At 38.1% G+C, this 16,169-nt stretch overlaps 1 protein-coding gene across 14 annotated transcripts in view; it reads left to right on the forward strand.

Annotated features, from left to right (window-relative positions):
* The window catches only part of chl1b (cell adhesion molecule L1-like b), a 106,522-nt gene that overhangs the window by 34,994 nt on the left and 55,359 nt on the right, over positions 1 to 16,169 (forward strand). Inside the window, exon 1 of one of the 14 annotated variants that reach the window (XM_038299864.1) lies at positions 8,147 to 8,329. The exons of 12 other annotated variants lie outside the window; for them this stretch is intronic. The gene's annotated coding sequence lies outside the window, so the exon portion shown is untranslated. Of the gene's footprint in view, positions 1 to 8,146; positions 8,330 to 14,212; positions 14,332 to 16,169 lie in introns of those variants that run through there. One more of the 14 variants, XM_038299865.1, reaches the window with a different exon arrangement.

The following is a 16,169-nucleotide window of genomic DNA, read 5'->3' on the forward strand; positions in this document are numbered from 1 at the left end:
CTGGTTCAGCATTCTAATCCAGTCATTTATTTTTCAATGAATATCATACACAGCAGTACAGTTACAGAGATCTGGTCATTTCAGTTATATGGTTGCAACACCAGTTATATTGTCACACAGTAGTTTAGCTTAATATTGCTCTCGGCTGACACCCAGCCCAGGTATACGTATTGGATTGGATTTGAAAAAAAATAACTAATGGATTGGTGCATCTCTAATTGAGTATAGTAAAAGGTTTGTCCAAGGGACATAGAGAAGCAGTATCCTCCAGATCCCGCAGTTGGAATGATCACTAAAGGAGATGCTTCCTACCTATAGCTATCAACATTTCCAACATGTAGTTCAAGAAATCCATATGATATGAGTTACACTAAAGTTAAATTTAATTCACTTTATTTATATAGCACCAATTCAAAACACATGTCATGTCAAGGCACATTATAGAGACAATTCAATCAGATCATACAGTCAAACTGTTTCAGAGTTTTCGACCTAAGGAAAACCAGTTGATTGCACGTTGTATTTTTTGGGGGGGTTAAGAATGTCTTTTTAATTGAATTAAATGCTTTGACCTAGTATTAAGGACAATTCTTTGGTGCATTATTTAGATTTTCTTTTTAGGATCAAGCAGTCTTTTTTTACAGTATATTTTTGTGGGAAATGTTTTGTTACTTTTATCTTTTTAATTAAAATAAAGTTTGCACAAATTAGTTTTTGTGTATCATAGTTTTGGAAAAGTAAATTAGGATAGAACATCTTAATTAAAACAGTACTAAAAATTGGTCTGGCCAGTAAATTTCTGACCAGTGCCTATCTGCTGCAGCCGTTATCGGCCATTCAATAATTCACCAAAAAATAAGTCTGCATCTGTTCTTTCCCAAGTCACCAGGTGCCACTTCAAATGTGCCTCCTAATTTCCCAGGTGGTGTGTAATTTATTAACTGCCTTTGCCATTCACTGGTCTGTAGGAAAATGTCACATTTCTGCACTTCCTGAACAAGTCCCTCTCGGCGCAGTGAATAATTAAGAAGGATTTTATAAGTCTTTACTGCCCCAGGTCTCAATTATTCTGCAGTGCAATTTATAGAACATGTGAAGTATAAATTATGCAATAAAACCCTAAGAACTATTATCCATCAAGCAAAATTAAAGGTTTACTGTATTTGCATTGTCCAGACAAACTTTGAATTGTTCCCTTTGGGCTGCTACATGTGATGTTGGATAAATGGCTTTTAAGAGCAGCTCAAAAACACCATTTACACTACCCTTTTGAAACCGTGCCGAGTTCAATCTGAGCACGATAACCGAGATAACTGTTGTGTCTAATGGCATGCACAAATGGACCGGACCATGCCAGACACAACCGAGCCGTGCTAAACTAGTACTAGTTTTTTAGTAGGGCTCTGCGTGGTTCAGTTGAAGCTCGGTTCTCAGATAACAAAGAGGGCATGAACAGATTGCGTCATCTCCTTACAATCAGCCTCCATAATCATGAAACTTCAGACGTTCATAAAAATATTAGCTTCCGTACAGTGCCACAGTGATGATTCTGCTTAGCAGTGTGATGAGCCTCAATGTCTGTTGTTGTTTCCTGTGCCTGTAAGCCCTGATTAGACTATCGTTTGTCGTATCCAATTTCCAAAAGTTGATTCTGTCAAGTAAGTAAATTCACAAAAGGCTGCCGTTTTCGCCTAATTCTCCACAAACAACGAAATATCACAATAATAACAAAACATAACTTCCTAAATGATACGGGTGCCGCACTATTGGTTTGCTTGTTTACCTCTAGAGTGCAGTAGTATCGTAGATCACCACTTGGAGGCACGGTTAACTGATCCAAGGATGACACACATCGGTTTTCACAGAGTAGTGCCAGGAAACCCTGGTTTCCCACCACATGCCATACTATATACCATTGTATATTATTTATACAGCAACTTAAAGTAGCAACAAGTTCAACTTAAATGCTGTACAAAGAAAATCAACAGAGCTGTTAAGACATTTGTAAAATATACAAAAGAATTTGAATATGTATTTGAACATAAACCAGAAGCCAGTGCAAAGTTACCAAACCTGTGGAAAATCTATAATTATTTTAACAGTATAAAAGCGGGCTGTAGTATTTTAACCTGGAGAGACTCTCACACACAAGAAAATGTAAATTAGAGAGAATTATTGATGAATTTGAGATTTCTTTGTTTCTTGGACCCTGGGAGAAGACAGAAGCTCTGAGAGGCAATGAGCTTGGATGATCATTGTGAGATTAGGATTAGATATGTCTCCTCCCAGGATCCGTACACTGGTGGTGGAGTGCAGGCCAGAGGAGAAGGAATCCAGAGGGAGCTTGAGAGCATAATGGAGAAAATGGGTTGGAGGTGGGTCGAAGCTCAGCTGAAGACCAGGAGAGTCTGCGACTGGAGAGAAACTTACAGAAACTTACAGGATGGTAGGCTTAAAGGGAAGGAGGACTTGAAGGTGATTGCCTGGAGAAGATGAGCGTGATGAGGTAAAAAAACTGTTCTTGTGAAGACTAAGTCCTTAGTGTTAACCCATTAGGCTCTATCCGAGGAAGGACCTTTACCACTTATAGGCAGACCCTGTGTTACTCAGTCACTACTTTGCTGAACATTGAGGAACTCATGGTCAGTGACGTTAAACACAAACACAAGATCCAGTAGAACAAGAACAAGAATCACTAAGATCCACATCTACAAAGCTGTCAATAAAAAATCCCTAACAGAACAGACCCCATGTTGTGGTGAAATGTAAAGTCTGACTAAAACACCTGCTAAATTGCATGATCCTCTATATATATCTTGGACTCAATGATATTCCAATAATCTGGACAAAAATTAGACTATAAATGTAGACCTGTGCGGCTTCTTCTGCTGTTGCTGTTGTCCTCAGCCCACACACACAGTGAAGTGTTCTTTTTTGTGCTCTGTGAAAGGCCATGAGGACGAGGTTTGAAAAGTTAAGCAGCAAGCCTTTTGAGGGGTCTGTCTGGGTAAAAACACACACACAGAAAGAGGCCTCTCCCTAACCCCCTTCCTACATACACACACAGACGTCCCCCATTTTTAATTTCTCTCAATATTCGACCATTCTTTTCGTTTCTCCCCGGGCATCCAAGTGAGACGAAGCTCACCATCATTTTCCACAGCAGGATTAGCCGTGTGCTGCAGTTGACTGATCCGCCTCAGTGGGCCTGAAGGGCTGACCCTGAGGTGAGGTAGCCAGCAGGACTCTCCTTAAAAGGATGTTAGATCTATGTGGCTTATTATGAGAGGTGGGGTGACTAGGCAACATCCCCTGCTTAGCCTTTTCAGGGACTATAAACTGGAAAAAAGCCTGTTTTCCGGAAATAATTAATCTCAATTGTTGATGTTGTATTATCGAGGCAAAAACATGGCTAATGCTTTGTGTTTCTTTATAATTCTGAAATAAAAATTGGAGATTAGACGTCTTCCCACTGAGCTTCCTGCCTGCCGGATATTTCTTTTAAATTATTACTAAACTGTGTTTCTTGGAATCAGACTTCCATTCAGCTTTATTAGTGTGTTTATCTGAGATATCTGGATAAGTGTGTTTGCTCACTGTGTGTGCATGCTGATCCCTTCAGCCATTTGAAAGCTGTGTGTCCAGGGTGTATCTGAGAGCATGGCCAAGCCCAGTTGCCATGCCTACACGTTTTACTGAGAGACACTGCGTTTATCTTAATGAATTCATTTTCTGGCTCCTGTTTGCTTCTGTATTTTTTGTCAGCTGTGTACACAAAATAGTAGTGGATTGAAGGACTTTTCCTCTGTTGATAGTGACCTGGGGGAAATAGGTTATTGATTGACGGTGGGGGTGGAGGGCAATGGGTTGATGGTAATTAAATGTACTTTGGATCTGAGGCTTCATATGAACTTATGAGCAGGAGAGGATAGTTTAAAAGCCAGTCTACATTTGTCTTGGTTCCTTTATATTTTGGCATGTTTAAGGATTAATTGTCACTCAATATTGCTGTTTGAAAATTCAGTGTAAATTTTCCTGACACATTTGAGATCTAGAAGTCCAATTGAATATGACAAATTATAGAAATACATAGAGATCACATTCAGTGCCTTTTGGGGTTTATTTACTAAGTACTTTGAGGTTTTGAACACATTGTACGGCACCCAAGGAGATGGAACATACGGACTGTGCACATTGTGTTCAGTAGGTGTGCTAATCAGGACTAGAGATCCCCCCTATTGCTGCCACAATCGCTGAGCTTACCATCTGCAGTGGCCGGGAGACTCACTGAGAGAGCAGGGGAATAGTCTGGCAGAACCTTATCTCTGTCCTTACATGTCCTTACAACTGTACTGCTTGTCTGCAGAGGCTTCTTTAAAGCATTCCTTGAAATTGCCGTTTTTCATTTTTTGTCTCTTTATGAAACATACTCAATTATTTTCATTGGGGATTCATGCAAAAGTATTACATAATACTAAATCTGAAGGGCAATGGTATAGGGTTTTCTTAAGTTATTTTACAAATAATAACAAGAAAAGTGTGACTAAATTAGAGTTTTTCATACAAATGTAATTCCTGTCATCTTTTGACAGTTTCTTTTCCTCTTCTAAAAGGAAGAATCAGTTTTTTGCCATCAGCATTGTTAGGATGGTGTGTCAAGAGGCCAGATGGTGTATAATGTGTATGAAGGTTACATTTTGAGTTTGCTTCTTTTGACCAGGACACATTCTCCTATATATTTGAGTTTTTCTAGATTTTAAACAGAATGTACTTTTGGTTCAAAAGTAGCTTCTTCTTGGCTGTCTTTCATAAGTGCCAGATTGGTGACGTGCTGAGGAATTTCTGAATAAGAAATAAGTAAATACTGAAATTCACTGCCAAACCTTTCAGAGGCATTCTGTGTAGATCTATTGATAGAAACTAATTTGATTTTTTAAATATATGTCTGATGCCAACGATGTGCATCACTTTCTGTGTAAAATTGCCAGCTGTAAACTAGCTCCTCCATCACACCACTTTACAATTCTTCAATGTCTGTGCTTGGAATGTAGAGAAAAGGGGAATAAATATTTTTGTTGGGCACCATACATTTTTGATCAGTGGGATTAGGATAAAGATCTAGAGTTTCATTTTGGGGGTTTAGTCTTTTACTCATATATAGTGACATGAAAACAGGTTTTTGAGTAATGTACAGTTTACCGTTCAGTTACAATAGGTAAAATGTTCATAATGCACTTTTAAATATTGTAATGACTGCTACACAAGCTTTGCTGTAGCGCTCAGCCCTAGAATGCTGCAACCCTGTGAAACTTTTAAAACCTCAGCAATAAGAATGAAGATGGGGTACATGTTACCATGGTGATGCAAAGAAAAATTGAACAGAAAAAAGAATGGGTTTTCATATTGATTCAGAATGTAGAATGAAGACTTTGGTGTCGGTCAAAGGAAGGTTGTTCAGCCTCTATCTCCCAGTGCCAGGTTAGAGGCTTATTGACCGTTTTTGACAGACTGACTAACAGACGTCTTTTTGGGTAAAATGGGCTGTGAGCCCAAAGTTCAATTAAAAGCCCCGCTCTGCATGAAAGCTTCAAATTTGCCAAACAGGGAGAAAAGTGTAAATCAGTCTTAATGCTTCCTCAGCATCCTGCCTGTCCTTGGGGAGTATTGATGGCTCTGCCTCGACTCATTTTTTAAAAACACCCATCAAAGCTGCAGCATTTATCTTATACTGACAGGTTGAGGGAGATTTTAATGCAACACATGAGTGCTTTGGAAACACATGGCTTCATGTTAACACTGTATGGAAGCCATACGCTGTACAGGAAAACCATCTGCAGTTGTTTTCCTCTGTAAAAAGAACCTGGCTTTATTTTGAAACCTTAGTCATGCTTTTTTTTTCTAATTAAGCTTTCTTTTGCTTAGCTGACTCAGCAGGCAAAGAGAGCATTAGGTTAACTCCATTCTCACCGTACGGCTGTTAACCCTCATCTTGTAATGTCAGATAAGGTTTTGTGATTTCTGCTGGAGGCAGATAAGAGAAGTGTCATAAACTAAGACTCACATGAACAGTTTACGGGACACAGTGGATTAAAGAAATATATTGAATGTTTGTAGTATATCTGCAAGCATGAGGTCAGAGTTTATGACAAATGTCACCCAAATACAGTGAGAGCAGAAAATTGTCCATTTTTCTTTACAGGTTTTATTTTCTGTTGGGTTCCTGGTGTGAATAAATGTTTGCCTTCTCACCCTCTTATAGTCATGTTCAGATCATTTAATCAGTCTGGCTTAGTCTGTGAATAAGCCAGAGTGGTGGACAGAAAGGGGAAAAGAGGCTATGCCAAGGACAATGTGAGGTTTGTCTGGCCCAAGTGCACCAACACTAAGCTATTCGGAACTGGCAGCCCACCTCGAGACCAGCCCATACCGTCCGGCTTCCAGAACCGTCCAGCCCCGGAGCACTAAGCATTTGTACAAAGTTCATAAGGCTTCCTTCTGTTTGTGTGGCCATAATGGAGGCTCCATCCTGTTGTAGCTCAAAGAGAGCTTATGGGCTCACAGGCTCTGGCACTGGCTGTGCAGAGAAGTGAGAGTGTTCTCAGTTACTGACTTTGGCTGACTGCTTTCATTATGAGATGACATTACCCTCCTACCCCCTCATCAGACCAAAATCTGAGCCTGCAGTATCAGGGTTTCCTTTGCAAGGACTGTCAAAAAGTTTCCTCAATTTGCAAGATTAAAACATCTAGCTAAATTTGTCTCAGTGCGTATCTTTACAGACGAGAAGTACACTGCAAAAACAATCTAAAAATAAGTTTAAAAAATCTTAAAATAAGTGTGTTTACCCTTAATCTGAGCAGGTAAATAAGATTATTTGCCAATGGAATTAGTATTTTGCCTTTAAAAAAGATGATTGGATATTATCCACTTGAAATAAGACAATTGATTTTTTTCCTTTTTTAAACATAAATTGTCTAAACCCATTTGCAAAGTCTCTTACTTACCTGATCACTTATTTTAAGAAAAAAACGATCTACTTACATTAAATGGTTTTGCAGTGAAAAAAAGTATAACATTTTTTTTTACCAATTTATTTTATTGCTAGTTTTGAATGGTAGGTCCAATATTTAAAGTGTTCTTTTGTAGAATTATTCTGAGATACACCAATAAAACCGGACAAAAGTGAACTAAAATGTTTAAATTTTAAATGTAATTTCATTTCATTTGAAAATGTGTTAAAAACTAAACCCGACTAATGGTACATCATCTCATTAGAACTGTCAGTTTTTCTTAGCCCACTGAGGTAACAACCTAGTCATCTAAGGCTGCAAGTTCTGTCCAAGCACCGTGCTTGGCTAGCTTTTTTCACTGAGGTTACAACCCACATCAGCATAATTCAAGCATGACCCTCCTCCCTCCTTTCATTTTCTGCCTCTTTTCCCCCTTTAAACCCAAGCCTCTGTCGTGAGTCCACATCATACATCATCCAGCCTGGGATTCGCCTTCTCACTCCTCCTGCATGTCGTGGGAGAGAGTCTGTGTTGGTTTTCTTTTATTGTTGAAAACTCTTACTAACAGTCTCAACACTTGCAAAGCTCAACCATTTCCGGTTCATTATGGTGGTTCTATGATAAGTCAGGCTGACTCCAGCTAACTGTGTAAATAAAAATGTGGAAATCAAACTTTGAACATTTTCCTGCATTAAGATGGTAAATACAAAAGGATTGTCCATTAAAGTACAGGACTAATGCTGCCTGACAGTCTCCAGAAGTATTAGCAATTAAGCAGATTGTCAGTGGCCAACAGAACCAGCTTGCAGCAGGAGCAAAACTCAATAGACTACCAGTCAGTGGGGAGTCTGGGCTCAAATCCTGGATACTGCTTATAATGGCTCTTCCAGTAGATAAATGTAAATAAACACTTTAGCTGAGCCTACAGGTGCATCAAATGCCTTACAATATGCTAATATAGGAAGGGGTGGGCTGCAAGATGAGAATCACATTCCTCCACTCTGCTTTGCGCACCCCCTGCTGAATAGCCTTTAGAGCGGCTTTTGTGGGACTGATTGTCAGTAGCTTAATGAGCTTCTTTGCCAAACTAAAGGCTTTGGCAACATATGTGACAGCAGTGCTTCTTTGCCTCTATCTCCAGCTTGGATGATACAACATACAGTAGAGCAGGCCCAGATTTTTTTCCTCTCTCTAGAAATCACAACTATCATAACTCTTTTTTTCATTTTTCTCTGAATTTTTACTAACTTCAAAAAAAAAAAAAGACATTGCTACTCTTCTCATGGGGAACTGGGCTGAGAATGAGAAAGTCAGATCTTGTAAGTAACCCTAAAGTATTCTTGGATTCCTGTTTATATGTACCAAGGAATGTGTTGGTTATTCCAGCTGCACTATACACTGACTTTAAATTTTGCAGCTACATTTGGACATCAACCTAGAGAAGGTTTTATCTTTTTTTTTTTTTTTTTTTTTTTGTAGAATGCAAGATACATACATCTTTTGAAAGCCAGTGTGTGTTTTTTGATACAGCATTTTTTGCAAATTGCTGTATTGTGAGCAGTTATTATTATTATTTTAGGAGTAAGCTCTCCCAGCTTTATACCATTGCTGTACACTTTATTGTTATCCTGCAATTGAAGGGTTTTGTTGTCTTTTGCAAAGTAATGCTATTGGTGCTTGGTTGCTCATTGAGGTTGAGCAGCAAGTTGTTCTAAAAAATTTATGCATCCTGCTGCCAAATTATTTGCTGTTTTCGTGTTTTATGTTTTCTTCTTTTGCTTTGCTTGTTAGCAGATACAACCCTTATGTGTATTTTTACCATAGCAAAACTGTGTGGTCAAGAGTATGATAGTGCTAATGTATGCAATGGTTACACAAAGAAATATTGGGGCTAAACAAGTATGCACCTTCCAGCAGAGGTGTAAAATTAAAAAAAGAGTAAAATCCAAGATTCACTGTGAAAAGCACAAAAATAATTTATTCAAAGAGGAATGATACTGGAATACCAATAAAGTATGAATGTTTGTGTTCACTGAAGTAGGAGTTAAAGCTGGGGGAGCATTAAGATGTCACTGGGATGGTGATGGATGTATGAGGAAACGTCTTTACTAATACTGAAACTAGAGATAGCAATGCTATTTTACAACCTAAGTACAAATGGCATTATACATTGATTGATTGATCAATTTAAATAAACAGAGAAGTCAGTTTTCTTTTACAGTTGCTAGAATTTAGAAGACTATTTGAGATCACATTAAATTCAGGTCTCATCAACAATTCACTTACCAGAATGTAGCATTTCTGTTTCTTTACATTCGTTTCAATAAAAGGTTTTAGCCTTTGCCTTTTTTTTTTCCATTTATTAGAAATATTTCTTACCCTGAAGATTTTTATCTGTTTGCATTTAGATGGAAAATTTTTATTTTTTAATGCTGTGCTAGAGGCTCTGTAAAGTATTGATTAGAACTTGGAGTTGATGTGGATCGGGTTGGTCTTCAACCATGCCAAGGTGAGATTTATAGGAGCAGTAGATTCAGAATTATTTCTAAAAGTTCATAGACAGGATAGACCGTTGTTTTAACCACAAGAAACTGGCCTTATTAGTAGACAGGCAAGATCTGGTATATTAGCTCAGCCATAAGAGTGATTGTTCCAGGCACATCAATATATTCACCCTAAACAGGGAAAAACTCAAATCCTGCATTGGCACATGCATGGAATTGTAATCCTCCTGCATGGCATTGCAGGAAGGTCTGGCTCTTCTAGGTTCATAGCTGTGTCAGTTCTGTGGTACTGCGAGCAAAGGGTTCACATGTTTATATCTGCTCATCATGCTTGGTGCAGGAATTCCATACAGGCTCAAAACTGAAGATAAACAGTATCAGGATCAAAGCAATCAGCATTGGATCTGCACTGATTGGAGTTTTCCTGTTTGATCCGGCATTACTGATTTCCTTTGGTTTTAGTTTCTCTTTAAGGGCTATAGAGCACATGATTAACAATATTTAGGTTCAGGGGTCATTAATCAGTTATATGTGGAGCTATAACCGAGAGTTATTGATGTAGTATGTATAGAAGAGCATTTGTTGTGAAGCAGTGTTTTACTCAATAAATAGAAGTAGAACATTTTTGAGTTGACATTTAAGTTCCCTTTTGCATCTTTCATTAGTGATTGGTGTAGTTAACATGGTAAGCTCAGTATGGATAGCAACTGGTAGAGAGATTTCTCTAGATTTTTAGAAAAAATTGGATGTTACCAACTGTAGCTGTATTTTAAAGTCTGTTAACATTTCCTACACCAAGTTTTATAAGAGGCTGGGAGCCTTCATGCTATCTTCTTACAGCTCTGTGTCTACAGGTTTGTTAGTGTAAGACTTTGCAAAGGGGGCAAAATGACCAGAAACTCTTACGAAGTTTAGCTCTGTATTGTAGTAGCAGTCTTTAGAATATACATTGTCCTTTTTGAAAAGCTTCTTAGATTTCTTGCCTGTGCAATTTCTCAGTTATCTTGGCGAAGGTCCACCTCAGATTTAAGCCTGTTTTGTGCCTTACAGTTTTTGTTTCTCATTTTTACCAAAGTAATTTATGCTTTCTCCCAACGTGTCTTCTACACCAAAGATTGTTGTGCATAAGTTCAGCCTTGTAGAGTACAGGTATCTACAGTTTTTAAATTTTTTGATTGATCCACTAACCATTTGCCCATTTCTCCTTGCTGTGTGCTCTTCACAGAGAACCATTTCCTCCATCTTTGCATTTTCATTTAAATGATGATTTAATTTAATAATGATTTACAAATTTCAAAATGAGTTTCTGCATTTCAATTAACCATCAAATTTTTCAAGTTGTAATTACAAAAATACATTTGCTAAATGGAAACACTGCAATTTCGAAAGTCGTTTTTCAATAAAAAAATGTTTTGCTGTGATGGGGGATTTTTCCGTGATATTGAAATTATTATAATTCTCAAAACAATGGACACACTTTGGAACTACAACGGAAACACGAGTCATGTGATCTGCAGCTTGTAAAAAAATGAATAAGACTGGAAGTAGTTGGATTATGATGGTGCCAACTAGTGCCTTGGCTGAAATATGGACATATCTCATGAGTTATCGTGCCCACAAACTGTCATGAGGGGATTAAGGTTCCTAACCCACATGCAGAACACAAACGGAGTCAGATGAAAAGTTTGACTGTTTATTGAAAAAACACAAAGTTAATTAACTTGATGCTGGGAAACAGATGCAGGACTGGTCACATAGGGTTCTCTGCAGAGGGGGATAGTTAGGTTAGCCAGGACGCAGTTGATCTTGTCAGAGGAGTTGTGCAGGTCTGTACCTGTAATGTGGTTCAGGCCGAGCAGCAGAGGGAGGGAACCAGGAGGGTCCAGAGGCAGATGGTTGGCAGAGGGCTAGGCAACGGCAGGGCTCGACTTTAGACTTGTCAGTGTTCAGGTTCTAAGTTTCTTCCAGTTCTCTTCTTGAGAGCGGACAGGCAGGTTCAGATAGTTTGAGGACAGAAGTGATTCTGAGAGCAGGCAGGCAGGTTTCAGCTGAGAAAACTCTTCCAGAGTTCCAGGGTTCAGTCAGGTTTCTTTCTAAGAAGCAGAGAGGACAAAAACTTGTTAGATTCCGATTCTGGTTTTCAGGGGAGTCAGAGACTCAGACAGGCTGGTTGGCTCAGGCTTGCTAACCGTAACTGGCTTAACACTCTGGCACTGGAGTGTTGTCCTGCCGCTGCTTAAATGCTGGTCTCCTGATGAGCCAATGAGCTGCAGGTGTGGTTGTCAGCTTCAGCTCCAGGAGACCTAGGGCGCCCTCTGCTGGAGAAAGGTGGACAGACCTCCAGATCCCAACACAAACTTATTTAAGTGCAATTTTCATTGTATTTTTTATTTAATGGAAATAACACAGTGCAGAACATTTAATTTTCCATTTTAGAATAGAATAGAATATAGAGCAGATATAGAGCATTGACTCAGTTTTGCATACATTTGTAATGATGTGTGCATCATAGTTTTCAGTTTTTTATAAGAATTAGCTGAATTTTCTCAAGCTAATACCTAAACCACCACCAATTAAAATATGTTCATATTAAATTAAATCAACAGTATATCCTGATTATCCAGTTTCAACTTAGTCCTTTTTAAAAATAATTTTTGCACTAAGCCGACACAAAAATGTTTATATGGGGGCAGGATCAGCTTCCTAGGCTTTAGCTCCTAATTTGATCGTTGCTGCACTTTATGGAATGAAAAAGTTCTGAAAGCTGTACAAAATAAAATTTTGTTTTGTATACTGTCTGTTAATACAAAATGACAATAAAATGTGTCTAAGTCTAATTCAGTGAACACTAATGTTCATATAGTATGTTGTGTACTACTACAAGAAATACTAAGTATGCTTAATTATGTATGGTCTGTGGGGAAATTAGATGCACTGGCACAAAGTCTGCAGCTTCTATACTCAATGCTGCTTTTCCCTTGTTGCTAATACTGACTTTAGGTGGAGGTCTTCCCCACAGATTAAACCAGCTTACAACCCGACACAATATTAAAAATTAGAAAACACAGCTTATTCCCAACATTTTCAAAGCTTCTTTGTGTCATCCAAGTAATTTTTTTCAAAAGTTTTTTTTTTTACACCCTGTTGATCATAGTAATATTCATGGGTGAAATCAATAGAAATCTTTAAATTGGTGAACTCTTACCAGTAGGAGCTGTAGCTTGTCCACCATGTTTTTTTAATGCAGACCTGTCCTGATATTTACAATTTCTTCTACTATATGTGACAGTGTTGTATATCCGGCCCTGCGGAGGGGTGTGGATGTAAATTTAAATAATTTGGTTGCACAGATCTCGTGGATATATCAAGCATAAACCAGGCTTTATCCTTCTTGGTATCAAATTTTTTTTGTATTTTCTTTTAAACTCAATCTTAATTACTTCCTTGTTTACACATTGGATGTATGTACAATATCATACATTGGGTTACAAGGACTTGTTTTGACATATACCAAAAAGTGTTAAGTTTACTAACAAATTAACCAAAATTAAATTGTTAAACACAGAAATAAAATAAAATAAGCACCCAAGGCGCCATAATTTAATTTGAAAGTTTTTGTATTTAACCAACGTGAGCTACTGCCAAAGGGATTCATATAGTCACTCTATGTGACTAGGCCTCTTTAGTATTACTAGTAATACTACTAGAAGTAATACTTTAACCTTTCTTTGAATAGTGATTTGTTTGCATCTTTATTGAACAAAATCATGAAAGTGGTTAATCATTCAGCAAAATAACATAGTGAAATGAAAAACAGCTATTGCCATATCAGAATGAAAAATAATCTTTCACCTTTGAATCAAATTTTCAGCTGTAACAGTCTGCTGCTTTGACCTCAGACAACCTGAATCTTTTCAGGTTTTAGCAGCAGACTAAAGACACAATAGAGAGGAGGTGGATGGCTTCCAGAGTACACACTGAACAAATACAGACTGTATCCACATGTGAGGAAAATGGTGTTTCTGTGCTGCGCTTCTTGCCAAAGCAAATTGACATCAAAACAGTAAAGGGAACTGTTTCATTAGTTACTTGAAACCAATGCTTTAGATTTCGTAATCAGGAATGGTGTCATATGTTAAAGTTGTGGGCTTGACTGTTATTTGAATACAGGTTTGAGTTAATTAGCAGGAAACACATTACTTTGGAGAAAATATGAACAGAAACTTGACTGTTAAATTCACAACCTTTCTGTTCACCCAGCATATCCAGTTTAACTACTTATCATTTGGTTTGGATAAGTTTAATTTAGGCCTGATATTTCATCAGTCATTGAATCATAACACAATGTCAAGAATTATTGCAATCTATGTATTTAGATGGAAAGATTAAAAGGGAGATTTTAGTAAATGCATTAAAATTTTAATATAGGAATTCTTCAATTTTTTGTTTGAAATATATACATCTTTGGTGTCTACCCGTTCTTCTCAAATCTTTCCTTTTGATGAATTTGAGTGCAGGCAGTAGAGAGGAACAGGAACTGGGCCACATATCCGGCAACTGTGTCAAACAGCTTACCCTGAGTAACACTGTCCAGATGTTCTGCTGCTGCACAGAACAGGATTTTGAAATGAAACATTTTTGGAGCGAGGGAACATTTCATTTCATCTCTCAGAGTGAAATCATCGCTCTGACTGTATGTTTGAGACACCAAAAAGGATTACAACTCAGCCGAAGAGACATTTTTTTTTTTTATCCCACAAGGACATCTGAAGTTCTCACTCTTTGGCAGAAATAAATTGCTTCGAGGTCTGATGAAGGTAAGGATTTGCGATATAAGAGCCATCAATCATGTCTTGCAGCGGTGCAGTTTTTTTCCAGGTGGATTTGCCAGCATCACTGAGGTTGAGCAGAGAAAGCAGCACGCTGAGTTAGTTCACACAAATATTATTCCTGTTCTCAAAGTCCAAGTCATCTCTCTGCCACCTCTTCAGAGGGGATCACACGCTAATGTGATTATTGTCCCGAGCAAGAGGCACTCCTGTGCCACTTCAAAGAGAGCAGATCAGAGAGAGGGGGGATGAGAAACTGGGAGTGGTGATGTAGACAGGTGCAATCCACCATCTGAAACCTTTTTATTTTATCTCTGACTCATGAACACAAACAGGAGGATCACAGCATTTGTGTGCTGTTTTTCAGACACACTGCATGGTTACCCATCCTCTCTGACATGCTTGGTTAGGCTGTTTGAGTATGTTAATTAAACTCATAAATATGATAAGAAGTAATAATTTAGAGACAAGGTCTTGTCTGAAGATGCCACAGAAGGTCATCTTATTTGAACTGAGTATGCATATGAAAGAACTGCTTCATACCACAGAGCTGCTTTTTAGACAAATGTGTAGAAAGGCCTCACACTTTTGAGAAAGAAAAAAACACATTGATCCCCTGTGGGGTTTGAGCTGTGTGTCATTTTAATTGTCTATCAATGCAGGCTGCTGAAATCAGTGTACAGCATTTCAACAGGAGATGCTTCAGGGTCCAGTGAACAGTGGATGCAGTGCTTTGACTTCATTAATAGGGTACTGAGATCACCCAGGGTCGGAGACGTTCTGTACTATTTGTTCGTCAAAAGTGCGACATTTCATCAGTGGATCCCATTGTATATATATGGCCAACTAAGGCTTACACCCCTGCACCTGAGACCCCTTCACACTTCAGCCTTAGGGTTAGGGTATATATATTCTCTGCTGATCCTGTTTGTCTTCATGTGCTGTTCTGGTTTAAGTCTCCTAGGCTCCAAAAATATTTGGTGCAACAAAAAGGAACTGCATTATGGGGTTTTTGAAAGGTTCGCAAAATTGTCTATCATCCATCCCATATCTTAACTATTAAAATATTTGTCAAATTTCTAAGTTCAACTTTTCTTTTTACTGTTATGGACAACCTTTTGTTTTGGAAAAGTATGGATATTTAAGATGAAAAATGTGTTTAATCTTTTGGGCTTAAGTTTGTCAAAAAACAATATCAAACAATATATTTTCCACATATCAAAAAGAACGAATGGATAAAAACAAAAGCTAAAATAAACAGAATCAAAGCTGATGCTTTAGAACAAAAGTTCACTCTCTACAGCCAATGTTTTTCTCTGAAACACAGACAGCTTTTGAAATCTGTAAGTCAACTGAAAAAAGGACTCTAAAACCTTTTGTGCTCTTTCTAAACACATCAGAAGATTTGCCGTCTTCTTAGTGTTAATCAGCTCAGCCGCTGTTTTAATTGCTCTTCAATGATCAAATGGGAATGAATGCGAGGGCTTTCAGGTCTGTGAGAGGGAAGTGTGGAGTTTATGTCTACCCGTCGCAGGTCTTTAGTAAAGTGAATATTTTAATCCAGCCTGACAAGACGAGGATCTGCTTAATCCTATTAACAGACAGCACATTAAACTACAGTAGACCCACACTTCTCCTCCTGTTGTCTTTGTGTGGAGAAAGGAGCAGATGGTGCCAAATGAGCAGCCTAGTCTACTGTAGTGAACTTTGAATGGCTAAGCTGGGACTCTCAACCGGTTACTACATAGCAGACACAACTGGGAAGATTTCTACACTTCCCAGAGTTATATGTAATTAATTGTCTTCATATGTTGTTTTTGTTTTTT

Source organism: Cyprinodon tularosa, unplaced genomic scaffold (assembly GCF_016077235.1).
Source record: "Cyprinodon tularosa strain WSP-4 unplaced genomic scaffold, ASM1607723v1 ctg439, whole genome shotgun sequence".
NCBI classification, from domain to species: domain Eukaryota; kingdom Metazoa; phylum Chordata; class Actinopteri; order Cyprinodontiformes; family Cyprinodontidae; genus Cyprinodon; species Cyprinodon tularosa.